This window comes from Canis lupus, chromosome 10 (genome assembly GCF_048164855.1).
Source record: "Canis lupus baileyi chromosome 10, mCanLup2.hap1, whole genome shotgun sequence".
NCBI lineage: Eukaryota > Metazoa > Chordata > Mammalia > Carnivora > Canidae > Canis > Canis lupus.
Window position 1 is genome coordinate 27,454,891 of NC_132847.1, and position 26,929 is coordinate 27,481,819.

General features: G+C 51.5%; 1 long non-coding RNA gene across 2 annotated transcripts; it reads right to left on the reverse strand.

Moving 5' to 3' along the window:
• Positions 1-8,337: 8,337 nt before the first annotated feature.
• Positions 8,338-26,649, reverse strand: LOC140641417 (uncharacterized). 2 transcript variants are annotated; one of them, XR_012037922.1, is made up of 4 exons: positions 26,010-26,649; positions 11,915-12,087; positions 9,046-9,189; positions 8,338-8,563 (listed from the first exon to the last, which is right to left on the reverse strand). It is a non-coding gene; the product is annotated as an uncharacterized lncRNA (long non-coding RNA). The 2 variants fall into 2 exon arrangements; XR_012037921.1 differs by having other exon boundaries at positions 8,338-8,566.
• Between the last annotated feature and the right edge of the window lie 280 nt (positions 26,650-26,929).

Consider the following 26,929-nt stretch of genomic DNA (forward strand, 5'->3'; position numbering starts at 1 on the left):
TGGCCACAACTTGGCTGCATGCCATTATTATGTATACAGGACCTCTCTGCCCCCAAGTTTTTTTGTTTGTTTGTTTTTTAAGATTTTATTTATTTTTAAGACTCTATTTATTTAATCATGAGAGAGACAGAGAGAAGCAGCAACATAGGACACAGGGAACCTGATGTGGGACTCTATCTGGAATCCTGGGATCACACCCTGAGTTGAAGGCAGACGGTCAACCACTGAGTCACCCAGGCATCCCTTAGTTATCTATTTATTTGAGAGAGAGAGAGAGCACAAGCAGGGGGAGCAGCAGAGGGAGAGGAAGAAGCAGGCTCCCAGCTGAGCAGAGAGCCCAATATGGAGCTTGATCCCATGCTGGGATTATGAGCTGAGCCTAAGGCAGATGCTTAACCAACTGATCCACCCAGGCGCCCCTAGGGGGTTTGGAATTTTAGTTGGGTAAGATGGAAAAGTTCTGGAGAGGGATGGTAGTGATGATTGTACGGATGCACTTAGTGCCATAGAACTGCACACTTAAGAATGGTAAATTCTATGTATATTTTACATTGAAAAAAAAAAGACTTTACATTGATTTCCCATGTAGCAGGGCCCTATAAATGCTGGTTTCTGTCTTCATCCCAGCGCCCTTACCTCAAGGCAACTACCTGGCTCTCCTTCCAGACCCTGAGGCACCACAGCTCCCTGCTCTAGAGAGCCGGAGAACCACAGGGCAATGAAGTAAAGTCTCCAGGCCTGGGAGATAGGACCGTTATGTGCTGGGCACTTTGCAAGGCAAGAGGCCAGGACTTGAGGTTGCTGGGTCTGAGATTTGACCAGGTCCCCAGGGTCTGGGGATGCCAGTACATGGGGCAGTATCCAGAGTCCTGTGGGTGGAGTCTCTCTCCCCGAGAGAGAAGAGCACCAGGAAGACTCCTTGTCGGGAAAGAGTGGATAGTTGAGTTGTATCTCTGTGGGAAATTCCAGAGCTCTCCTGGGAGGTCTTCTTTCTCCTAGCCACCAGTTTTCTGATCACATCACTACAATGTTCATTGTGTGCTCTCTGGAGCTGGGCTGCCACCCCCCCTTCCTTACAGCACCCCTGCTACCTGCCCCGAAGTCAGTGCCTGTGTTAATATGATGATGCTGTCATAATGGCCAGGAGATGACTTCAGCTAACTGAGTAGGCCCTCTGGAATGGTACCCAGGGCACTGTCTTAATTCTCCCTGGTGAGCAGGCATCCAGGGCCCAGGGCTGGAGTACAGGTGCTGGCTGGGAAATTGCATCCAGGAAAGCACTGAGGGGGAAAATTGGAAGTATCAGGATTTCCCAGGTTGCTATTTCATAGGGGCCAAACATCTTTAGCAGCAACACTAATTAGGATCCAGGAGAGTCAGGCCTGGCTGCCTAGCCTGCCCCGGCAGTCCTTGAGAATGGCCTTGGGAGGCAGCAGGGCATAGGCACAGCTGCAGGGAGGTATAGGCTCCAGGGCTTGGGGACTCTGGGAGATGAGATGTGTGAGGAGGGGGAGCTGGATAAGGTTCAGTTGCTGGGGCCCCATGTCCTTCAGCATCCTTGCAACTGCCATAAGAAGAGTGGAAGTTAGGTCACTAGGATGATTTCTGCCTGCCAGGTATTCAGAGGTGTCTTCACTTCAGCTCTTCTTCTGTCTCATCTTTGGTGCTTCCCCGAAAATTCTCTTGTCTGTGCCACCCATGACTTCCTCGTTGCTGATTTCAGCAGCCATGAACATGTCTTAGTCATTCTGGAGCCACATCCACACGGATGGTTGCTTGTTCTTTGCTAAAACATCCTTTTCACTTGGCTTCCAAGACACCCCTTTCTGTGTTCTCCCACCTCCATAGTCTCTGATCCTGGCTCCGCCTCATTGTCTTCATCTCTGGGATGGCCTGGGGCGTCATCATACTCCTGCTTCTTTAGTCACTTCCCTAAGTAATCACATCTATCTCCAGCCGTTAAAGCTAGCGCCATGTTTATGAATCCCACATGGACATCCTCAGCCCCTACAACTTTCCTGAACTTCACACGTATATCTGGCTACTATTTGACCTCTCCATATAAATGTCACCGATGTGCCTCTCAAACTCACTGGACCCCCCAGTCTTCTCTCTTGTGATAAATGCAAATCTATTCCAGCAGTCCCCAGACTTCAGTCATTCCTGGCTCTTCTCTTTCCTTAGCACCTCCTTATCCAATTCCTCAGGAGTTGCTGTAAGTTCTACATTTAAATTATCTCCAAAATCTGGTCACTAATATCTAGTTATACCACTACTGCCCTCATCAGAGCCACCAGCATTATTTGCCTAGGCCATTTCGATTACCTCTGAATTGGTTACAATCTGGATTAGGCTGCTGTATCAGATTCTCCAAAACACAGGGTTTTATACAAGACAGAAGATTGCGTCTTCTTGAATGTGAACCTGTGCATGAGTAGTCGGGCTGATAACAGTCATTCCACATTGTCAGGGACCCTAGCTTCTCAGGGCTTGGGGCTCTGTCATCTTCATGTGACTTCTGCCTTATGGCCTAAGGTAGCCACACTTAGCTTCATGAGGGGTTGGGAAATGAAGTCCTCTTCTCTTCTCTTCTCTTCTCTTCTCTTCTCTTCTCTTCTCTTCTCTTCTCTTCTCTTCTCTCTTTTCTTTCTTTCTTTCTTTCTTTCTTTCTTTCTTTCTTTCTTTCTTTCTTTCTTCCTTCCTTCCTTCCTTCCTTCCTTCCTTCCTTCCTTCCTTCCTTCCTTCCTTCTTTTTTTTTTTTTGGAGTCCTCTTTCTGAGCAGCCTTATGCTCAGCTAAGATGCGGAAAGAGTGAATGAATTTGGGGGGAAAATGAATCGACTCTGCCATAGGTTCCTAAGTGGTTTCCCTGTTTCTGCTCTACCCCCTGGGAGGTTGTTCTCAAAATGGCAGCCAAGGGGCCCCAGGTGGCTCAGTTGGTAAAGTATCCAACTCTTGATTTAGGGTCAGGTCATGACCTCCAGGTTGTGAGATGAATCCCTGTGTTGGGCTCTGCACTGGGCCTGGAGCCTGCTTAGGATTCTCTCTCAGAGACGCCTGGGTGGCTCAGCGGTTGAGCTTCTGCCTTTGGCTCAGGGCGTGACCCCAGGGTCTTGGGATCGAGTCCCACATCGGGCTCTCTCATAGAGCCTGCTTCTCCTCCCTCTGCCTGTGTCTCTGCCTCTCTGTGTCTCTCATGAATAAATAAATAATTTTTAAAAATCTAAAATCTTATGGTCTACAAGGCCCTATGTATCTTAAGCATGAATTTTTTTCTTTTAAGTATTTTTTTTAATTTTTAAAATATTTTATTTATTCATGAGAGAGACACAGAGAGAGGCAGAGACACAGGCAGAGGGAGAAGCAGGCTCAATGCAGGGATCCCGATGTAGAACTCAATCCCAGACCCTGGGATCACACCTTGTGCCAAAGGCAGACGCTCAACCACTGAGCTAGCCAGGCATCCCAAGTTTGGTTTTTTTTTCTGTTTTTTTTTTTTTTTTTTTAATTTATTTATTCATGAGAGATACAGAGAGAGAGACAGAGACACAGGCAGAGGGAGGAGAAGCAGGTTCTATGCAGGGAGCCTGAAATGGGACTCAATCCCAGGACTCCAGGGTCATGCCCTGAGCCAAAGGCAGAAGCTCAACCGCTGAGCCACCCAGGTGCCCCTTGAGCACCAATTTCTTTCTGATCTCATCTTCTGCCTCTCCCTGCCTTGCTCACTCCATTCCAGCCATGCTGACTCCTTGCCAAATGCCCCCACCTCAGGGCTTTGCAGTTGGTGTTCCCTCTGCCTGGAGCACTCTTCCCTCAGATAGCTGCCAGTCCAGTTCCTTCACTCCCTTCAGGTATCTCTGCTCAAATACCACCTCCTCACAGTGGCTTCTCTTGACCCCTATTCTCACTGTCTGTAGCCCCCTAACACTACTTTGTTTTTCCCAAGGTAGTTAATACCACCTGAAATACTATAGGTTTACTTACTTTATATTTGTTTCTCCCCATTAGACAATAAGATCTAAGGTTCACATATAGCAGGTATAGCAGGTATGCTATATGTGCTTGTCTAAGGATGAATGGATGAAGCTGGCAGTGCCTGGGTGCAAAGGTGCCAGGCCAGAGCTTCTTTCCTAATCATTTCAGAGAGGACCCTTTTTTTTTTTTTAAAGATTTTATTTATTTATTCATGAGACACACACATACAAAGATAGAGAGGCAGAGACCTAGGCAGAAGGAGAAGCAGACTCCATGTAGGGAGCCTCCCAAGAGGACCCATTTCTTTCTTTCTTTTTCTCCTTTCTTTCTTTCTTTCTTTCTTTCTTTCTTTCTTTCTTTCTTTCTTTCTTTCTTTAGTACCCATTTTTTTTTTTTTTTCCTTGAGTACCCATTTCTTGATCTCTGTTGTGTTTCCAGTTTAGAAGCAGAGATTCAGGGATCTCTGGGTGGCGCAGTGGTTTGGCGCCTGCCTTTGGCCCAGGACGCGATCCTGGAGACCCGGGATCGAATCCCACGTCGGACTCCCGGTGCATGGAGCCTGCTTCTCCCTCTGCCTATGTCTCTACCTCTCTCTCTCTCCCTCCGTGACTATCATAAATAAAATTAAAAAAAAAAAAAAAGAAGCAGAGATTCATTAGTGTCTTGCTTCCAGGCACTTCTCCAGTTCACTTATCAAATATTCACTAGGCATCTAGTGTGTTGGATATCTAGTATGGAAGATATAAAAGGAGAATAACCTATATACCATAACTGGCCCTCAGGAAACTTACAGGTTAGTTAGGAGCCTGAATTTTGCCTTCTTTCTTTTCTTTGCAAGTATTACCATTCAGGTATGGTGTAAAAGGTCATGGAAAGAGCTCCTCTTTCTCCTTATGGTGTGGCCTGGATGTAGACAGAGGGGAGGGTATGAAGAAAGGCTGCCCCATTTTTTTTAAAAGGTTTTATTTATTTATTCATGAGAGACACACACACACAACGAGAAAGAGAGAGGCAGAGACACAGGCAGAGGGAGAAACAGGCTCCACACAGGGAGCCCAACGTGGGACACGATCCCGGGTCTCCTGGATCACACACTGAGCCAAAGGTGGTGCTAAACCACTGAGCCACCCGGGCTGCCCGAAAGGCTGCCCCATTATGGGTGAAGTTACAGTGGGCTTCTTCATCTTACTCCCTGGTGGTAGGGTCTAACTCCTAGTATGCTTAAGAAACTGAACCAGTTCTCATTCACTGGATGACAGGAAAAGATACAAGATGAATGGGGTGGCCAGAGGGTTAGGGAGATGGTAGGGAGGGACAGAGCCTCAAGGGGGCCAGCTGGACAGAAAGGTAGCTCACAGAAGTTGAGTAGGAGATATTTTACCTGAAATAATTGTTCCATTATCCTTTCCTGTCCTCAGCAAAATATAAAGGGTCAAGGTTAGTTATTTTCCCCAGACTCCTCTGTGCAGGGCCGCTTAGGCATTGTTGTGACATTTACAGGCTGAGAAGGTCAGAGGAGGCCTGGCTTTGGATTTCCACATGGGGAAAGTTAGTTATTTTTTTTTTCCCTTGAATGAGGCTGCTTATTGCATCCTTTCCTAATCCTACTTTGTCTTGACATTCCCCTCTTATCTGAGATAGAGCCAAGAGCAGTGGTTCTCAAATTTAAACACGGGGCCACTTGGAGGGCTTGTTAAAACAAGATTGTAAGTTCTCACATCCAGAGTTTACTAATTCAGTAGATTGAGGGTAGAGCCTGAGAATATACATTTGTTTATTTTTTTAAAGTATTTATTTATTCATTTGTTCATTCATTCATTCATGAGAGACGCAGGCTGAGAGAGAAGCAGGCTCCCTGTAGGGACTCCTGGGACTCCAGGATCACTCCCTGAGCTGAAGGCAGACGCTCATTCACTGAGCTACCGAGGTATCCAGAGTATTTACATTTATAGCTAGTTCTCAGATGATGTCGATGCTGCTGGTCCTAACCACTTTGGGAGAACCACTGGCCTAGAGCAGCTAATTTGGTTGCTAATTTCCCACTCCAGTCATTTTCCCTCATTCTCCAACCACAGAGAAATTGGCCTTCACTTATCACAAGATTAACTTAAGGATTTCCTGACCATTAGGGTTATGGTAGAGTCAGACCCAGGATCTCCCTCCCTGTAAATCTTTGAGAATCTCTTCCACTGCCATGTGTCTGGGTGAGTGAAGATCTGTTCTCCCCCTGCCACAGGTCTTCCCTCCTCAGACAGGGAATCCCTAGACCTGAGCATTGCAGAAAGGGTTGCAGGTGGAGGCTGGGAGAGCAATAGAGGCCGAGTAAGCAGAGGGAACTCCCTTCCCTCCTATATTTCTGTTTCTTAGAGATTAAAATATTTGTTTCTTCCTGAGTTCTGCTTATGCCAATGTCTGGGAAACCATTTATGCTTAATGTCTCCAACCCATTAGCTGCCCGGCATGAGGTTCTGCTAATCAGGCTCCTTAATGGCAGTGCTCTGAAGAGTGAGGTAGTGAGTGTCTGCATCAGCCTCCCAGCCTCAGCTGGAGAGGAAGTGTCTAGACAAAGATCAGGGCCCAGATAGGCTCAGAGGTGTCCTGAGAATGATTCATGCCAGTGCAGGAAGCCCATCTGATAGTAACCTGTCCTCCCACATCCATTTTGGTAGACATGCCATAGTAGGCCCTCTGATCACCTTGGCTGAGATGGCAAGACCCTCCAATCCTACTCTAGCCTTCTTTCTCTTCACATTAGAGGACAGTGGGCTCCTTCAGAAACATATTCCTATTCCAGTGGCCCTCATCCAACATTCACTGAGTACCCCTATGCATGAATGTCTCTTTTCTATATCACCTGCTTCCCTGCTTCCCCCTTCAAAATCCAAAAAGCCTGTACTTTGTTCTACCATCAAATAGGTGGTAAGGGCCTTTGGCCAGGAATCTAGGTGATCCCTGAGGATTGTTTAGCTAAGACTGTGGTTCTGTGTTGCTGTTCCTTCTGCAGCCACTCTTGAAAAGTTTGGGTTCTGTGGCTTTGATCTACAGAAGAAATATTTGGAGTACTTTCTTTCTTTCTTTAAAAGATTTTATTTATTTATTTATTTATTTATTTATTTATTTATTTATTAAGATTTTATTTATTTATTCATGAGAGACAATGAGAGAGAGACAGAGACACAGGCAGAGGGAGTAGCAGGCTCCATGCAAGGAGCCCGATGCGGGACCCGATCCCGGATCCCAGGATCATGCCCTGAGCCGAAGGCAGACGCTCAACCGCTGAGCTACCCAGGTGTCCCAGATTTTATTTATTTATTCATGAGAGACACAGAGAGAGAGGCAGAGACATAGGCAGAGGGAGAAACAGACTCCATACAGGGAGCCCAATGTGGGACTCAATCCCGGGACTCCAGGATCACACCCTGGGCCAAAAGCAGGTACTAAACCACTGAGCCACCCAGGCATCCCTGGAGTACTTTCATTTAAGGGTGACTAGATGATATTGCCAGACAGGAGGCATGCCTTAAATCCAATGTCAAAGTATTTTTCTCTTGCTCCTCTTGACATCACATGATGCTTTTGGTCCTACTAGAAAACTCAAACTCTTGGCAGCTCCACAAGATGCTAGGAGATGAAGATATCCTCCCCCCACCTACACCTCCTTCAGTGAAACACTTGAGAGAGGAGGTGAGTCTCTGTTATTAAGAGGCATGAAGGAGGGATCCCTGGGTGGCGCAGCGGTTTGGCGCCTGCCTTTGGCCCAGGGCGCGATCCTGGAGACCCGGGATCGAATCCCACGTCGGGCTCCCGGTGCATGGAGCCTGCTTCTCCCTCTGCCTGTGTCTCTGCCTCTCTCTCTCTCTCCGTGTGACTATCATGAATAAATAAATTTAAAAAAAAAAAAAAGAAATTAAAGAGGCATGAAGGAAGCCAGCATGTGCCAATGACTGGTTCATGCTTACCCTCTCCTCATTTCTTGGAACTTCAGGGGCTGGGACAGATTGAACATCTTTAATGGGAATCCCAACATTGAGTGAACCCTAAGAGCCATCAGAATCCCAGGGCTAGCTGAGTGAAGTAAGTCAATCGAAGAAGGACAAACATTATATGTTCTCATTCATTTGGGGAATATAAATAATAGTGAAAGGGAATATAAGGGAAGGGAGAAGAAATGTGTGGGAAATATCAGAAAGGGAGACAGAACGTAAAGACTGCTAACTCTGGGAAACGAACTAGGGGTGGTAGAGGGGGAGGAGGGCGGGGGGTGGGAGTGAATGGGTGACGGGCACTGGGGTTTATTCTGTATGTTGGTAAATTGAACACCAAAAAAAAATAAATTAAAAAAAAAAAAAAAGAATCCCAGGGCTAGATAATGCTGACTTTATTCCTTCCAGGCAGGGAGAGCTCATATAGGTACCTATATTCTGTGCAGCTGATTGGCCAAGAGCTTGGGGGCCTTCTCTTTCTTGCGTTTCTCATCCTGGCTCCTCAGCCTCAGGTCTGAGGCATGGGAAACTCTCTCCAATCTGCTGGAACAGAACACCACAAGCTGCTCCTGTTATGATCTGGGCTGCCAGGTCCCCAGCCTGCTGCTGCTGGAAGGAGACTATGATGTTAGTAATCAGTCCACAACATCCCTCCACATGTCAGTCCCTTCGTTTGGGGAGAGGGGAGCCCATTTGGAAAGAATCACATCGGAAGCAGGCAATTTGGGGAGCAATGGGGACAATGGATGAAGGGAAAGTGCTCCAGTAACCAACTGGGCAGAGCCATGTTTCCATCAGGCCACATGTCCACATTCTTTCCCCATAGCCCAGCCCCTCCACATGGCCTCTCCAGGCCCATCTGCCCAACTCTCATCCTCTTTCCTGCTCCCAGGCCCTGGAGAAATGACAGCATTCCCTCTGCCTTTGAGGCCCTACTCGACCCATGCCCAAGATATGAACCTCCCAGGTGGAGGCTGGCTTACAGGCAGAGGGTATAAGCAGGGCAGAGGCTAGAACTAGGTCTGGGCTGACGATCCTGTGTTCTAGGGCCAAGGGTAGACAGGCATACTTAGCAACTGAAATGTTACCTCCTTCTGGGCCCCCTTCTCTACCAGGACGTAATCTGCCAGAAGCAGGCCGAAGAGGTGGAATACTTATGCTTGACTCAGATCTGTTCCTTTCCTAGCTGCTAGCATTGGCAGATTGACCCCTCTGGGTCTCCGCTTCCTCATCTGTAAGATAAGGGCATTAGGTAGGTAATTAGAGAAGGAATGAGTAAACCGGGAACTGCAGTACAGATCTTAGTTATCCTTTTCATGCCCTGACCCTTTGGGCCCTCTAGGATGCCAGTCACACAGCAGATGCTGTCTGGTTTCCCTGAAGGGTCAGGATGCTCCCAGGAGGCAGCCCCATCCTGCCCAGGAGCAGCCAGAGGCCTGACATTTCTAGGAAAGGTTACTGTGAGCCTGTGTTGTTTTTCCAAGGGCCCAAGGTTGAGGGTGAGTGTGAAGCACTGAGGTCAGAGGAGCCACTGGGGGGGGGCTGGGGGTAGGGAGGGGAGGTAAGGTCTCATTTCCATTGCTTTGCCCTGGAAGGCCAGAGAGTGTGGGGTGTGTGCGTGAACACGCACAAAACTGCTCTCCTGCTTGGCTCTGGTTGGGTTTGAAGGAGGAATCCCCACTGGAGATTGATGTCACAGACTTGCCTTCCCCTCCCCCAGCCTCATCCTTGGTGATTTAAGGAAATTATTTGGACATAAGAGTTAATGAAAGTAGGTTGCTGTGTGTGGGCGAATTCATCATGTCTTCCTGCATTCCAGGAGCAGATCTGTCTTTCAGGGTGAAATAGACTGGAGTGACTTTCCAAGGTCTGGGGAATAAAGGCTACCTTGGAAGGACAGGGTTGGTGGCAGCCTGGGTAGGGACTTGGGGAAGCTGGGGTGACTGCGAAGTGCCAAGTGCCTGTAGGGCTTTACTGGGAGGGCTTTCTTTCCCTTTTGTTCTGTAATTCTGGGGGAAAGGGAGGCAGAGGGTATGGGCATTGCTGAAAATGCTGCTGCCCAGACCCCTCAGCTCCCGCTGTGTCCTGCCCTGGGAAGTAGGTGAACCCTTACAGCCCCACTGCTCAGGACCAGGAGGGCTGTGTCTGCAGCTATTGTTGGCAGTGATGAAAGAGGTGGGGTGAAGGAGAAGTAAAGGAAGACTGATTGATGGGGTAAAGCTCTGGGGGGAACACAACTAGTTCTCTTCCCTTATTACCCCCCTATGCCCCCCTCCCCCATTTAAGCAGCTCAGCACTTCCAGGAGGTGTTTTGAAAGCACAAAGACCTAGTACTGCAAGGCTTGGAGGCTAGGAAAGTAGAGGCAATCAATGAAGGGAAGATAATTATGCAGGTGGGGGCAGAACTCCCTGGGCCAAGAGAGCACTGCTGCCCCTTCCAGCCTCACACAGCCAGGCCTTCCCCACAATCTAGGGGTGTGTGTATGAGGGGTGCATGCGCTCACACCTCCATTCTGCATGTGCACACCCGTGAGATGTTGGGAGGGAGGATGACTGGAGGAATGCTGGGGCTTGCTCCCCACCTCTCCAGCCCATCAGATGGTTTCTTTCAAATATTTGCTGAGCCTTACTTGGTCATGTCCACTCCTTAATCTTGCTTCTCTCTCTTCCACCAATTTCTCCAAGTCCTTCCTCTTTCCCCTACCTTTTTTTTTTAAGATTTTATTTTATTTATTCATGAGAGGCACAGAGAGAGGGAGAGAGGCAGAGACACAGGCAGAGGGAGAAGCAGGCTCCATGCAGGGAGCCCAACATGGGACTCGACCCCAGGTCTCCAGGATCAGGCCCTGGGCCAAAGGTGGCACTAAACCGCTGAGCCACCCGGGCAGCCCTCCCCTACCTTTCTATCTCTGATCTTAAATATGGGAAGCCTTGAAAGAGTCCCTTCCCCCCCACACCTAGCTGCCACTATTTAGGATGCAGGAAGAGAAGTTGAAATCAAATTAGAGGAAGACCTGGGAGTAGGGAGTGGTGTGTGGTTGGGAGAAGACAGCCTCTAGAGATGGGCTGTAGAATCCTATAGGCTCATGGAATGTTGGAGCTCAAGAGGCCTGAGGAATCTTCAAGTCTGTCCTGAGCCTGCACACAAGGAGCCAGACGTCCCTTTGGAAACAGCTATTGTCATCTGTAAATTCAATGGTGAATTTAAGGGGTCCCCCTGGCACCTGGAGGAGTTGCTGGGGAGAAGTGGGCTGTGTCTGTGCTCCTCAAGGCTGGCAGGGACCCCCATACCACATTCACTGAGATGATTCGCTGAGTGTGGTGCAGCCTCATCTGTCTTGAGGCCCAGAGGAGCCAAATGATTTTGCTACAGAATGTGACTTTCTCCTGAAGCCAGGATACCTGCAAACTGGACGGCATCCTCAGAGCTCGGGGCAGGTGCCCAGAGGCCAGGCTGCAGGATCCCCATGCGGCCGTGTCCTCAATCAGCAGTTGTCTGTTAATCCCCCTGCTCAGAGGCCCCTAAGGACACTGCCGGGCTGTGACTCAGATGTTGGCAGGGTGTAGACAGGGCGACATGCAGTGCGGGCAGGAGCTGGGGCCTGCGTTACCCCTCCCTCCCTCAGCCCTTGGCAGGCTGCAGTCCAACCAGGCAGCAGGGGGCGCCCCTGGGCCGTCCTGGGGACAGGACTTGGCTGCCGTCTAGCCTGGACTTTGAGGACTGGGCAGATTTTGTCTGTGCCCCTGTCAAATCTGAAGATGAGCTGGGCAGTCCCTCTGGGAACTGAAAGCTGTCATTCTCTGGCAGGCAAAGACAGGGATGAGAAAGAGGCTCTTCCGGCTGGTCTGAGACTCCTTGGGCTGAAAGAACAAGCTAGTAGGGCAGGTCTCCACCCAGGAACCACAGCCACGGTCAGTGAGTCCTAGTTTGGGGGCAGTATAGCTCCCACCTCTTACCAGTCCCCAGCAGCTGACCCTGGTTTGGCTGTCCTTGGAGAGCTGAATGTTCTTCAGAATGACTTCCCAGTTAATCTGTGTGGCTATTGTCCATGTCCTGGTTCTCCATCATGGGGCAGAAACCAAAAACAACTTCAGATCTATCCATCTTCCATGACTGTTCCCAGACCTACCTAGGAGGCAAGCAGAGATGGGGGTGAGTCAGAGACTGCCCAGCAGGGGTGTGCACACTCCTAACTTGAGCTTCCCTCAGGGAAACCTGGAAAGGGGGCGGCTTCCAAAGGCCCAGCTCCTGCTTTTTTTCCAGATGCATCCTTCAAATCTCCTCATCCCAAAGCCACCAATGGTCAGAAGTTCCTGGTTTCCAGTACCAGGGCCTGGGCGGTCAGATTGATGGGTACAAGGAGGGTGAGCCCTGTACTAGGTTATGCCACCCCAAGAGAAAAGCCTGATCGTTGGCTTCTAGCACCTCCGTGTTTTTCTGTCTAAACAATGAGAGGAGAGTCCAGGGCGTGATGGCTGGTGTGGAAGACAGGATCTTGGGGCTGCAGACAAAGATTGCTGCCAGCAGAGTTGAGGACACAGGCTGGAGTCTGTGAATGTATTGCAGGGGAGGACGTGACTGAGTCATACTCAGACCTGGTTTCTAACATCAGAACCCAGCATCACTGGTCCTCCCCAGAGTCTGGCTCTGCAGGAGCCCCATCTCATCCCACAAGGCCTCGGAGTTTCTGTGAACATTGAAGTAAGAGGTCTTCCAGAATTCTGAGGAAGGGGAGGAGAAAGACAAACACAGCATTGGGGGCCACAGCTGGGTGTTGCAGGAGAACTGCTATACCTTCCTTAGTGTCCTAGGGGTCCTGATGGCCCCAGCCCCAGCCACCCCTCATTGGGGCTTTCACGCTCAAGCTCCCCAGTGCAGTAGAGCTGAGGGGTGCAAATTCTGCAGTTTGTAGGTAGCCCTTTCCCTGTGTCCCCCAGCTCTGCCATCCAGGGTGCCTCCTGAGGTTTCCCCTTAAGTTCTTCCTGCTGCCGTGTTAGCCAACCCTCAGCTTGGGACACACCCTGCAGGCCCCTGGGACACCTGGCTGTGCATGCCACACTGTTGGACCAGTGGGCTTGCCTGTGAGGAAGGGGCCCCTATGATGAAGGCTGCATCACAAATTGGCCTGTTCACAGGTCCCAAAAGTCAGAGTGTTACTGGCCCCTGGAGGCCTGTTGGTGTTTTCAGGCAGGAAGGTGCTGAGGGTTTGGGAGCAATGTGTAGTTGTTCAGCCATCTCTGAGGACTCTTCACAGACATGAGACTTCAGGGGCCCTGGGTGGCTCAGTCCGTTAAGTGTCTGCCTTCAGCTCAGGTCATAATCTCAGGGTCCTGGGATCGGGTCCCACATGGGGCTTCCTGCTCAGAGGGTAGCCTGCTCCTCCCTCTCTCTCTCTGCTGCTCCCCCTGCTTGTGTGCTGCTCTCTTTCTCTCTCTCAAATAAATAAAACTATAAAAAGAAAAAGAAACAAAACCTCAGGTGGACCAGAGAAACAGAAGCCTCTAAGAGGCATTGTAGCTCCACCCATCCATGGATCCATGGATGTGGCTCTCTCACCCATTCTCTGGTGTCCCCTCCCTCAGCCTGGCAATCTGGCCTTCTGTATAGGGACAAAACCTTCTTCTATCCTTTTTTTCTTTTTCCCCTTCTTCCATCCTAAATGACCCTTTCCCCCTTTTCTCCAGGATACCAGCCATTTGCTAGACATCAGCCTGCTTGCAGAAGCTCAGGCTCCTAAGACAGAAATGAGAGAGGGCAGAAGTCAAAGTCATTCCTGGTCTAGCAGCAAGTTGAGAGTCCACAGTAGAGCCATTGGGAATGACACCCCCCACCCCCCACCCCAGGATTCCAGAAGCTTCTCATTTCCATGGTCTCTACTGCTGGGGGAACTAAGAGTTTGGGCCAGCTCAGTAATGGCTCCTCCATACATAATCTGAGGCCCTGGGGGAAGAGGGATGTAGGAATCAAAATAACAGCTCCTATTCACTGAGCACTTTCTATGGGTAAAATATTGGTCTAAGCATTTCATATGCTTTGCCTTATGTGATCTCCAAACAACTCATTGAATTGTGATCCTTATTTTACAGATGAGTAAGCTAGGCATGCACTTAATGGTAATAAAAATTAAAATAGTGATATTAATGAGAAGATTTTAACAGCTTTCATTTTTTTTAATACTGATCCAGTGCCAGGCTCTGTGCAAGCAGATTCTACGTATGATATTTCTAAATCCTGACAATTCTGTTATATTATCCCCAATCTCAGCTAAGGAAACTGAGATTGAGAGAGAAGTGACTCGTCCAAGGTCACAGGGTTTGCGAGAGTGACCAAGCCAAGAGCCACACTCACTTCTGATTCTGAAGCAGCTTGAGGTCATGATGCCTTAGCCATATGTCTCCCAAGTGGGTCATTATGGAAAGTGCAGGGGTCTGGCCTTTAAAAGCAGGGGTGTGCCGGGCTCAGAGGTGGGCTCCTGGCAAACCTGCTGTTGTGGGGAGCTGTGGGAGAGACTAGTCCCTTCCCACCTGACAGTGGGGGGCCTGAATGTTCTCTTGTCTCCCACCTGGGACTGGGCTGTGTCAACTCATGAGCCGCAGGAAAGCACTTTCTTGAACAGGGACGCAGGGGATGTTTGCTCTAGTTTGAAGCCTCTGCCTCCCTGCTCTCTGGTTTCTCTTCACTGTTGCTGTGAATCCTGCTGGGCTGCGGTTGCCTTGGTAACTTGGTGGGAAGCTCCTGAGGTTTTCTGGAACCAGAGAGGGCTGTGGAGGGGGAACCAGGTTCTGCTGGGCTGCCCATCACGGAGGAGGAGAAGAAACCATCCCAGTGTTTACTGCCCTTCCCACAACCAGATAGCCGGTCCTTCCCTAGGTTTAACCTAAACCTCTTCTGCAGCCTCTGCAGGAGCTTTGTAGCCTTTGGGGTGGGGCTTGAAGGGAGGGAGCCGCCTGGCTGCTCTGCCCTTTGGGTACGCTCCTGTGGTTGCCACAGCCATCTTGGACTGCTGCTTACACCTGTACCCTGGCCCCAAAATCATAATTGGTTTTATGAAGCTCACTGCTTCGGATATGAGAGACGGATAATTATGGTAAGGGGAAGTCAGGCCCTCCTTTGCTAGACTTGGCGGGGCCTCCAGAATGGCTGACTCCCAGGTGGGATCAGGGTGGGTGGGAGGGCTCCGAGCTGGGGCTGGGGCTGGAGGAGGGGCCAGGTCTTCAAGCTTGTGCTCCCCAGGATGGGATCAGGAATCTGAAGGAGCCCTCATATCTGAGGTGGACACCTGCAGCCGCCGTCTTAGGAGGGGTGGGCTCCTCTTCTGGAGACCTCAGGCTGCTCTCTTGGGCTTCCGGGCGGGGCGGTTCCTACATGGGGCTGCCCGGGCTGTGCCAAGAAACCCTTCCTCTTGACACGCTTTTACCCATGGACCCTTCCTTCCTCCCTGGCTCCTTCAGCCTTCTGTCTTCTCTCCCGCACTCCCGCACTCCCGCACTCCCGCACTCCTGGGCTGAAACGTGATCTCTTCCTCCCTCAGACTAGTCCTCTATAACTGGCTTCTACTGCCCTCAGTCCCAGTCTAGCATCGGTGTCTCCATCTGTCTCTGTCCCCCTCTGCCTACCTTTCTGTCCTCCCCAGGTGGCAGCTGACCCCCTGCCCACTGGCCGGCAGCTCCCTCACTGGGCCGGACACACTGCTACCAAAGGCAGGGGCTGAGGTGGGGGCAGGCCCTGCAAGGCATTCCCCTGACCCTGGATGGCCCCCTCCAGCTTTGCGGCCAAGAGGAGCCTGGAGGGCAGTGGGGGGACACAGGTGGATGTGCTTCCCCGTCGGCTAGGAGCTGGGGTCCAGTGTTGTGACTTCCAGGGAATCTCCATTGCCAACTCTGCCCCTGGACCAGGCCAAATGTCCATGCCCTATGTCCCTTAGCCCCTGGGAAGGATCTTTGACAGCTACTCCGGCTCTCGTTATGGTGCCTTATGCCCTCCTCCAAACAGGGAGAAGGTGGCCGACCCATCCATGGCAGATGCATAAGCACGCTCTCAGACCCAGCTGGTCACTGGATGTGCCTGCCAGTGGAACACAGTGACCTCGGGAAGACGCTAACCTGCTCCATGTCTTGCCAGACTCCTCCCTTGCTTGCTGCCTCAGTGGCTAGCTCCCCAAGGAGTTGCATCCCCCCGCCCCCCCCCCCCCCCCCCCCCCCCCCCGCATTGCTTCCTCTTTAAAGTAAGTCCAACCCTAAAGGGAAAGAAGGAGGGAGCAATGAAACTAGAGCTGCCCAGGTCAGAAGGGCAGAGTCCCAACTGCAGAGGCCAAGCCCTCCTCCTTCTGCTCCTCTTCCATTTAATTAGCTAATGTCTGTAAAGGGCTGGGCCGCAGAAAAGCCCTGTACAAATGTTGAGCACAATTTCATTTCCAAGACTCGCCAAGAATATATTTGCAGACTTGAGCGAAAGGTCACTGGGCCTGCCCAGGACATAGGGAAGCCTCCCTGTGGGGCTCAGACAGAGGACCCGGGGAAGCCAGGGCAGGGGAACTAGAGGCCACCATGGAGGCCAGGGTCCCAGCTCCTTGGTGTTCTAGCAAGGCACCGTGCCTGCCTCCCCCTGCCCTCCACCCTCCGTGACAGCCCGGGTCCTCCAGGCTCAGCCCTCTGTAGGGACCAGCCCCGGGGCTGACCTACCAGGAGATGACGTGAATATCCACAGTAGCTAATATCTACTGAACACTTATTGTGTGCCAGGCTGTGCTAAGGGGGCTCTCTCTCTCCAGCCTGGGGAGACGTGGCTGCTCTCAGGGGTAGTGGGGTACAGGAACTTTCCAGGGGGAGGACTGTCTTTGTGCCGCAAGCTCAGGTCTGCCAGAGGTCTTTAGGAAACATTTAAGGCGGGGGGGTGGGGGGGGGATCATTTATGTTTTCTGACCATCAAGAAGAGTTCCTACTTCTGTAATCCAGGTCCCTGTAATGTAGATGCTCTGCGAGCTTCTGGACTCTCTGCTCCTTGCCCCAGATGGCAACTCACCTGGGCCTACATCCTTATTAAAGATCCCTGAAGCCAATTAGCCTTGACAAGGAACAGCCTTCCAATGTTTGGTGCTCCCAGGCCTGTTTATGGGAACCTACCCAACTCAGGACTCTACACATATGATGCTGAGGAGTAGCTGCCTCCCTTCAGTTCTGGGCAGGATTGGTGGCAGGGGCAGGAAGGCAGAGGCAGGACAGGGAAATAACCAGCCTCACCTTTCATGGCTCCATTATCAGGGTGAGTGCTTCAGGAGGGGGAGGGGGAGAAAGAGAGAGAGAAAAAAAAAATGGAGGGTTCAGGAAGAGCAGGCAGGCCAAGCTGGGAATGCTGCTGTTTCTCACGTCTCCTGGGCCTCCTTTGTCTCCATCCCCTCACCCTCTTACAATCTGAACAGAGCTGGAATGAGCTTCCTGGGTCCTTGGGCCCCCAACCCCCACGGATCTCAACTGTGTCCCTACTTGCTCTTCTCTGGCTTCCCTCCAGAGTCCAGGGGCCTCCATGTGTCATCAGTTCTTTATCATTCTGATAAAAGTCATTAGTCCTTGAAAAAGTATGACTCCCCAGCTGAGGCTGGCTGCCCCTCCCCCGCAACCTGGGAAGGATCGCGAATACTGGGAGACACTGTTGGGAACGGAGTAGGGAGGGATGCAGTTGCACAGACACAGATGCAGTGATGCTGGTTCCTGGGGCTGTGTGTTGATGGGCACAGACCGACTGGTGCACACAGCGTACACCTTTCCACACAGGCTCGGGGGCGGTTCCCATTACACCAGGGGCCCAGGGGACTGTATTACTGCAGCCACACTGGCCACACTTGCTCGCTTCCCACACTGCCCTCGTCCTCCAGACCCGAGGCGCGGCTTCCCGAGCCTCCACCACTGCAAACCCAGAAGCTGGGCTCCCAGGACTTGGCTGGGGGCGGGGAGGGAGTGCAGGAGCCAAGGTTAGAGACCTGCAGGTCCCGTTAGCCGTGGGAAGCATGGCCGGAATATCCAAGCCCCAGGCCAAAGGCACCGGTCCTGATGCATCACATCCCCATCCCTCCCTGCTGGGAAGCTCCTCTGGGCGGTAGAGCCATTTAGGGATTAGAGCCACTTCCTCCAGAAAGCTGCTTATTCAGAAGGTGCTTTCAGTTAATTTGCATTTACTTTATGGATGTTATAATGTGTGGAAGAGAAGCCTCAGCCTGTCCACGTCCCTATCCCAAGCCTCCACCTCTCCTCCAGCCAGGCCTCTGTCCTCTGTCCCCACTGAGGGCACTGTGGGGCTAAGCTGTGCCTGGAACCCCTGGGGGCCCTGAGGGGGGGGGGGCTGAGCTGTGCCTGGAACCCCCAGGGGCCCAGAGGGGAGTTGGGGTGGGGGGACACGGGCAGTGGACCCTGTTCCCTGGGGGCAGCTCTAGGGACGGCCTGAGGGGCCTGGCTGAGAGCTTTCCCCAAAGAGAGGAAAGCAGCCTAAGGCCCTGCGAGGAGGAGAATGAGGGGGGCGTCCCACTCCAGGACAGGTACAGACCTGTACTAGGGAAGAAGTGATGTGACTGTTTGGAGGCGGGAGGCCACAGGGTTGGATGGAGTCACCTTCGGCCTCTGAGACTTCCTCTGGCAGCACCTCCCATACATGCCGTTTATTCAGAGAATATATAATTAGTGCCTACTGTGTGCCACACCCTGTGCTGCACATCCCAAACGCCTCTATGTGAGCAAGACCCTGTGGCCCCTGCCCCACAGAAATTCCTGTCTCATTTCCCACAGGAAACGAGGGAACAAGCCAATGAATATAGAATTACAAGTTATATAAAATGTCATTAGTACTATAAAGTGACCAGCTAGGGCGCTGAGAAAGGAAGGGGGCCTACTTTGGGTGAAGCCATCAGGGAGTGTGTGACATAGGAACAGCTGGAACAGAAGCCACAGGAAAAGCATTTCAGATTGTAGGAACTATGCTGCCAGCAAAGGGCCTGTGGCAGGACTGATGGAGAAACACAGCAATGAGAGGAGGAACGGTTAGATCGGCTAGGTTGGGCAGGGGCCAGTCCTGTGAGCCACAGCAAGGGACTTAGCATTCTCCTGGGGAGGAGGGAAACTGATCCAGGCCTCATCAGGGACACAAAGGGCATGATTTGACCTCCAGTCAGCAGGAGCCTGTGAGACAGGTGGTGGTGGCTGTAGGCAGGCCACTGAGGAAGCTGTGGCCCTCATCCTAGCAGAGGGGTGAGAAGGGGAGAAGGGACCCTCCCAAATTCCAAATTCCAAGGGGAGAATCAGGGACACCTGGGGGCTCAGTGGTTGAGCGTCTGTCTTCGGGCCAGGTAGTGATCCTGGAGTCCTGCATCGGGCTTCCCTGCAAGGATCCTGCTTCTCCCTCTGCCTGTGTCTCTGCCTCTCTCTGTGTCTCTCATGAATAAATAAGATCCTTAAAAAAATAAAGGGAGAATCAGAGTCCTCAAGGTACCTGCTAGATAGGAATCAAAAAGTCCTCTATTTTTTTTTAAGATTTTATTTATTTATTTGAGAGCAAGCGTGTGAAGAGGGAGGGGAGAGGGAGAAAGAGAAGCAGCCTCCCCACTGAGCTGGGAGCCCAATGTGAGGATCAGTTCCAGGACCCTGGGATCACACCCTGAACCAAAGGCAGCTGTTTAGTGGACTGAGCCCCCCAGATGCCCCATCTCTCTGTCCTTTCTTTTTTTTTTTTTTTTTAATAAATTTTTATTTATTTATTATAGTCACACAGAGAGAGAGAGAAGCAGAGACATAGGCAGAGGGAGAAGCAGGCTCCATGCACCGGGAGCCCGACGTGGGATTCGATCCCGGGTCTCCAGGATCACGCCCCGGGCCAAAGGCAGGCGCTAAACCGCTGCGCCACCCAGGGATCCCTCTCTGTCCTTTCTTGATTTGTCCTTTTATCACCCCTGAGGTCCTTTGATGTAACACCCAAGGTACACCATGAGATTTCCCATCCCAGTTTAGGGCAAGGCCATGGCTGGTACCTCCTCAACCCTGTGTCAGCCCATAATATGGGCTCTGTGTTTTCTTTTAAAAAATAATGTATTTTTTTTTATTTTTTAAAAGATTTATTAATTAATTCATTCATTCATTCATGAGAGAGACACACAGAGAGAGAGGTAGAGACATAGGCAGAGGGAGAAGCAGGCTCCATGCAGGGAGCCCGACGTGGGACTCGATTCCGGGTCTCCAGGATGAGGCCCTGGGCTGAAGGTGGTGCTAAACCGCTGAGCCACCCAGGCTGCCCTATTTATTTATTTTTAGAGAGAGAGCAAGACTGTGCAAGCAGGGGGAGGGGGCAGAGAGAGGGAGAGAATCTCGTTTTTTTAAGATTTTATTTATTTAAAACAGAAGAGAGAGCAGGGGGAGGGGCAGAGGGAGAGGATCTTAAGTGGCCTCTGTACTGAGAGGCCTATCTCATGACCCTAAGATCACAACCTGAGCTGAAATCAAGAGTTGGACGCTTAACCAACTGAACCACGCATGCGGCCCTGGGCACTGTGTTTTTGAGACTGTCCAGGGAAGGGGCCCACCTGCCTCCGGGCACATCCCGCAGGACAGGAAGAAAATCATCATCCAGGGAGGAGGGGTCAGCTTCAATGCCTTTGGGCCCAGTTGCTCCACGGCATGTTCACAGAACTGCACAGGGTAGGGCCTTGTCCAGATGGAGCCTGGCTGAATCAAGACACAGCTGCCCACCTCCATTCCCCAAGCCAGGGCCTCAGAGACCCCAGAGCCAGTTCTAGTTCTCCCAGTTACCCTCCTACTGTCAGTTAGGGGATACGATGGATGTTGGAATGATAACTGGAGGAGGGGACAGCAGAGAGCCTGAGTCACCCTCCCAGGGATGTAGGAATATGAGGCCAGGATCCTGTGCTTGAACATTTACAGGTAGGTAGCACTCAGGATTGAAAACTGATTTATAGTCCGCAGGCAGGCAGGAGGGATTGGGAGCAGGTGGGGAGCTCTGTGCACAGTGCAGCCGCGTTGGGCAGCGGTAATTATATATTACATTGAACTGTCCTTGCAGCACAGTGAAGGGCAGTGGGAATGAGCCTCTAAATCACGCTTCCCTGATGCTCCCATAGCTCACCTCCCTGTGATGTGGCCCCAGAGCCCTGGACTGACACTTCTCAACACATGCGCACACACACAGCCTGGGGGGACTCAGAGCAGGAAGATGGGATGCTACCTCTGGCAGCTTCCAGGGGCTACTCCTGCTACATGCCTCATGGTTTATTGCCCCCCCCCCCATACAGCTCCTACATTCTTTATCCCTCCTCTTCCACTGGGGCCCGAATGTGGGCTGTGTCATTTGGAGAAGATATCCCTGCCCACCCTTCATTGGTTTGCTCCTGCAGCATCTCTCTTCTGCACACCACAGTAACTACCTTAGTTCGTTTGGGACCTCCTCACTTCTCTTTTGGATTTCTGCAGCTGACTCCTAACTCACCATTACCCCTAATCCATCATCCTTTGCTTTGTTGCTATGGTGATCTCCCTGCGTGCGCGCGCACGCGCACGCGCACACACTCTGGCCATAATCTTGATCTCACTTGTCAGGTAGGGAGAGATGGCCAAAAGTTTTGGGTTCTTGAGGGCCCAAGAGGGAAGAAGCTTCTCCAGGCTCTTCTGAGGTTGGAGATTTTTGGCATATCTCTCACCCTGAGCTATGAGCCCGGAATAACTCTGGTACTCATCCTTCCTTCCCTGACTAGATCCTGGTCCCTGGCCCAATCACCTGGACTTCCCACCAGTCCCCTTGTCTCTCTCCAGGCCCAGGCCCCTGGCCACAGATGGCTGGTGTTTCCTGGTTCGTTAGGGAGGTGGTAGTGCCTGATGGTGCTGAGAACAGGCTCTGAGGTCGAACATAGAGATTTGAATTCTGGTACAGGACCGTGCACGCATTATCCTAAGCAGCCAAGTGATTGAGATCATGAACTCTGCAGGCAGACTGCCTGCATTTGAATCTTGCCTCTGCTACTTACTCGTTAGTCTCGCTAAGGAAACATTTTTAACCTTCCTGTGCATTTCCCCCATTTCTAAAACAAGGATGAGACTACTGCCTGGCTCTGAGGGTTGTGGTATGGATTAAATGAACAGGATAATAGCAGCTTGCTGGTACAATAGTGTTGTGAATCTAAGCTCTTGTTTGTAGCTTCACCTCCCTGAACCTCAGTTTCCTTGTCTGCAACAAATCTCCATAACACGTCTCCTCCTTGCCTCAAGGTTGTTGTGAAGATCCAAAGACAGATTCTCTTTAGAAACTCTCAAAGGCTTTATAAATGTAAGGTATTATTATTTATTATCAGGTACTTGCTCCCTGAGATTTCTCAGGCAGGAGGGCCACATTCCCTTTAATAACAAGCAGCCACCTTTATCCTCCTCCTCCACCAGCCTGTGGAGTCCTGGAACCCTGAGTGGTCCTGGGAGGTCATCTGGTCCTCTCATACCCAGAGGAAGGGGCACACAAGGTCACGTGGACAGACTGGCATCTCTAATAGAGGAGGCTTCAAAGGAGGCTGTAAATTCAACTAAGAACAGAGTCTAGGCTCTTCATGGCAGAGATGGACCAGATTTTTGAGTCCCAAGGCTTATACAATTTGGGAATGCCCTCTTTCAGAAAAATAATACAAAATTATGAACATGAAATTAAATGCAGGCTTTGGGAGAAGCCTGTGCAAATAGGAGCTTAAACTTCATTAGCTTCATGGAAAATCCACCTCTGCCACCGTGTCAGGGGGGCAGTTTGACAAATACTTGTCATTTGGTTGCTCGTGGCTCAAACAAACCACTTCCACATGTTACAAATCCGGAGGACTGTGGTGGGCTCTATCTCCATCCAGACCCCGAAAGTCCTTACATTACATGAGCTGTAGATCCTCTTCTGCCTCTACTTTGGGCTAATTGTTTTTGTTTTTGTTTTTTAAAGATTGTGTTTATTTATTCATGAGAGACAGAGAGGGAGAGAGGCAGAGACACAGGCAGAGGGAGAAGCAGGCTCCACTCAGGGAGCCCAACGTGGGACTCCGTCCCAGGTCTCCAGGGTCACACCCTGGGCCAAAGGCAGGTGACAAACCACTGAGCCACCCAGGGATCCCTAGGGCTAATTGTTCTTTTGCAAGACCTGCAAGCTATTTTTTTTTTTTGCTTTCAATATATTTGCATGTGATTTGTATCATATTAATATTCACATTCTTCCATGGACAGCTTCCTCTGCCTCAGATTAGCTAGATTTTTGGGACTTAGGTAACAAGTGAGATTCAATTTTGTTTTTTCCCAGGATGGAGGAGGAAAGATATATTCAGTGTAGGAGCGGGTTGGAGAGGGGGGTGATGACAACCCTCGCCTTGGAGTCAGGGTCTACAGTCTTTGGCCCTACTCAGACCATCTTCCTCCACATATTCCTGTTCCCTGCCAACTTCATCCACCCCCAACTTCCCTGCAATTATGATGTTGAAGATGCACATATTCCGGGAGCCACACATGCTAGGCTTACTTTGGTTCGATTTTGAAGTCAAGAAGCACGTGGTGTTTAGGTGCCGGAGATAAAACCACATCGGAGTTCTTCGGGTCACCGGCAGAGAGAATCAGCTCCTAGAATGCCTCAGCTCAGTCCCCCCACTGGCAGAAGCAGATGGCAGGTGGGAGTGTGCGCGCATGTGCATATGTGCACACACATGCACGTAAGCTGTGTACACATGTGTCAGACAGTGAATACTTATGGCACACTAGTATCTCTACTAAGGCAAGCAGAGGAAGTAGAGGTGAGGGTGTGGGAAGAAGACCTCCGTCTAAGAAAACCGCATGCTAAATGCATTAAACGCGTGGTTCTAAATGTGGTGAGGGTGCAACCTGCTTCCCCAGCGGGCCTGTGATGGGGAGGCAAGAAGAAGCTAGCGAGTCAAGAAAAGGTCTTAGGGCAGGGGTGGGGATCAGCTGCCTGTGTCACCAGCAGCTCCAGCCATGACGTCACCCCTGCTCCCTCCTCCCCAGCGGTGAGTCACCAGGGCCCAATCAATGCCGAGGTGCATCTGTCTGCACTCTTTATGCTCCGGTGAGCGGTTCATGCTTCTTCCACGCAGGCCAGCCTCTACTCCCCGGTGCCCAGGGGACCCTGAGCACCCCCACCCTGGGCTTATCTGTCCTTGAAGCCCCATCATAGAAGGCAGGAACCCTTGTTTGTGGGAGAGGCAGTCTGAGGGAGAGGGAGCAGAACGGGAAGACTTGCAGAGCCAGCCTGTGGTGAAGGAGGGGAGAAAGAGGAAGGGCCAGAGGAGGGGCACGGAGAGGGGAAGGCCAGAAAAGAAAGGGGAAACAGGGAACTGGGATTGGGGATGGGGGATGGGCCGAGGTACAGCTACCTGCTCAGGACCTTAGGGCCATTTGGATCCCTGGCCCTCCCCTCCAGCAGTATTCAGGTACCCAGACCTAGTGGTGTAGGGGTGGCGCCAGCCTCAAACCACCTTCCCCAGGAGGGGATCCCAGTATCTGCTATCACCCACCTCCCCACTGAGGCCTCAGCCTGGTCCCACCCTCCTCATCGGAGTCGAGGCTGGAGACACTGGGAACAAGAGAGGCTGGTCACAGGGAGTCAGTGGCACAGAGCGGAAGGCAGTCCCCACTGGGGCAGCTCTGGTGTCTCTTTTGGGACTGTGGCTTTTCCCTAAAGCCTTGGCATTTGTCCCACAACTGTTCCTTCTAGCCTCACCCTCGTGCTCAGTGGCAGCCCGAACGTCATCACTTGTCACTGACGAGATCAGAACAGGGGCCCCTTTATCCAACAGTGACAAGGACCGGGTTGCCCAGTTCCTGTGACTCTAAGCTCCCAAGATGCAGTTTGTTCCTGCTGTAAGGTGAGCTGCTGCAAGGCCACAGAAACCTTTGGGTCTCTGAGTCCCCAACGTGGCACCAGAGGGTAGGGCTGAGGTTTACAAGACCACAGGGTGCTTCTCCCCTCAGCCTGCTGTGGGTGAGTGTCTCTACAGGAAGGAAGCCTGTCTCCAGGCCTCATTTCTAAGTCTATCAACAACAATCACACAGATCCTAATAATAATAATAACAACAACAACAACAGCAGCAGCCGTTTCCTGAGTTACATGCCAAAGGCCTTGTTAGCGTCTTAAGTACCTTATTTCATCAAATTCTACAACATCGCTGTGGGATAATCAGCTCCTGGAAAGCAAAGGAGGGCACTTGGGATTCCAGAGGTTGCCCGAGGTTTCACAGCCCAGGGTAGAGCTGGAATTTGATCCCAGACCTGTCAGATTTCTCCTCCCTCAACAGTACAGCCTCCTTCTTGGTTTTTAGTTGCAAATCCAAAGCCTTTGTCCATTAGCCCTCTGTCCTGCACCAGCTGTGAGAGACCCCATTGGCTAGGACGTCCCTCCTGCTGGCTCAGGTTAGGTCTGGAGTTCCTCTCTGGACCTTGGGGTTGAGGTGGTGACAGGAGAGCAGTCCTGACCTCGTCTCGGTCGCCTGCCCCGAGGGAAAGCAGTGGCATCTCCAAATTGACTTAAATAAGAAATGTACAGTGGCGGCAGCCATCCCTCACTTGGCCTTCACTTGCCCAAGGCAGAGAGATTTTAATTTTCGAGCCATAATGAGAAAAAGAAACTCAGAATTCAAGAATATTCCAGTGAAGCAGTCAAAATAGCTGTCCAGACTCTGAATGGGGTTTATGTAAATCAAAACTTCCCTCTCCCTCTCCAGTACCAAGTGGGCTTGAAGAAACAGGTCTGGGCCACGACCCAGTTGGTCACGGTCCCCATGACCCTGCTCTGAGGTCAGACGGCAGGCCCACCTCCACCCTGGGGTGCTGAGCCGACAGCAAGGGATAGAAGCCCTCCACTCCCTCCCAGGACAGACTGGCCTCCATCAGGGTGGTCATGCATGTTGAGCAAGGCCCTTCACGTGAAGCTGGGAGGAGGTGTGGGGAGCTCCGCAGCCCCCAAGGCTAGCTCCCTGAGGCACAGTTGGTGCAGTCTACCGCTGCTTCCCCTTCTCCCAAATGCTGGTCACTCACCACGAAGCCCTGTGTCCCCGAGGACTCAGGCCAGGCGTCCTGGGTGGGCACAGGCTGCCTCGGAGGGGGAGTGGCTGAGACCTGGCTCAGTTCCTCTGATCTTCAGTCTGTCCTCAAGGGAACATCCTTTCAAACGTGGCTGGAAACTGGGCTGGTAGGGGTGGCAAGGGCCCCGAAGGGGTGTGCGCACCTGGTGCTGGCATGCAGCCCTTGGCTCTCTGCCATCCCCTCGGTTCTGGACTTGCTCCTTCCCCCTCTCCTCGCCTCTCCTCTCACTTATCTGAGAGACGTTGGTTGAGGAGCCAACTATGTGCCAGGATCTGTGCGGGGTTCAGAGGCTAAGTAAGTAAACGAGTCCAGTTCCAGTTGCTGGGAGCAGGGAATTGTGATCCAGCATAGAGCGTGCTCAGCAATCAGGGGCGGAGTTGCTCCAGAACTCTGGGGCACACTGACTGGGCCCAAACACTGCCTCCGTCTCAGTCCTTGCATTGTGACCGCAGGCGGATCGTCCTCCCCCAGTGAGCTTCAGGTTCCTCACCTGTGAAATGGGGATGACCCTTACCATCCAGGGTTGGTGTAAGACTGGAATAATCCTGGTACATTGCTTGGAACAGCGCCTGGCACACTGCAAACCCTTACCAAAGGCCAACGAGTCTTATTTTAAGTATTCCTCTGATAATGCTGACGTTTAACACCTCGTACTGGAGGTTAACCTTGAGCTAGCCATGGCTCTGGGGATACAGCAGTGGACTTAACCGTGACCCTGCTCCCTAAGGGTTCCCCAGCCTATTGGGGTGACAGATGTCCTAACGACCCCTGAAAAAGTGTGATCCCTACCATCGTCACACTGGAGCTGTCACTTCCTGAGCTGTGACCATGTATTAGGCACAACACTGGGTTTTTTTTATTTATTTGTTTGT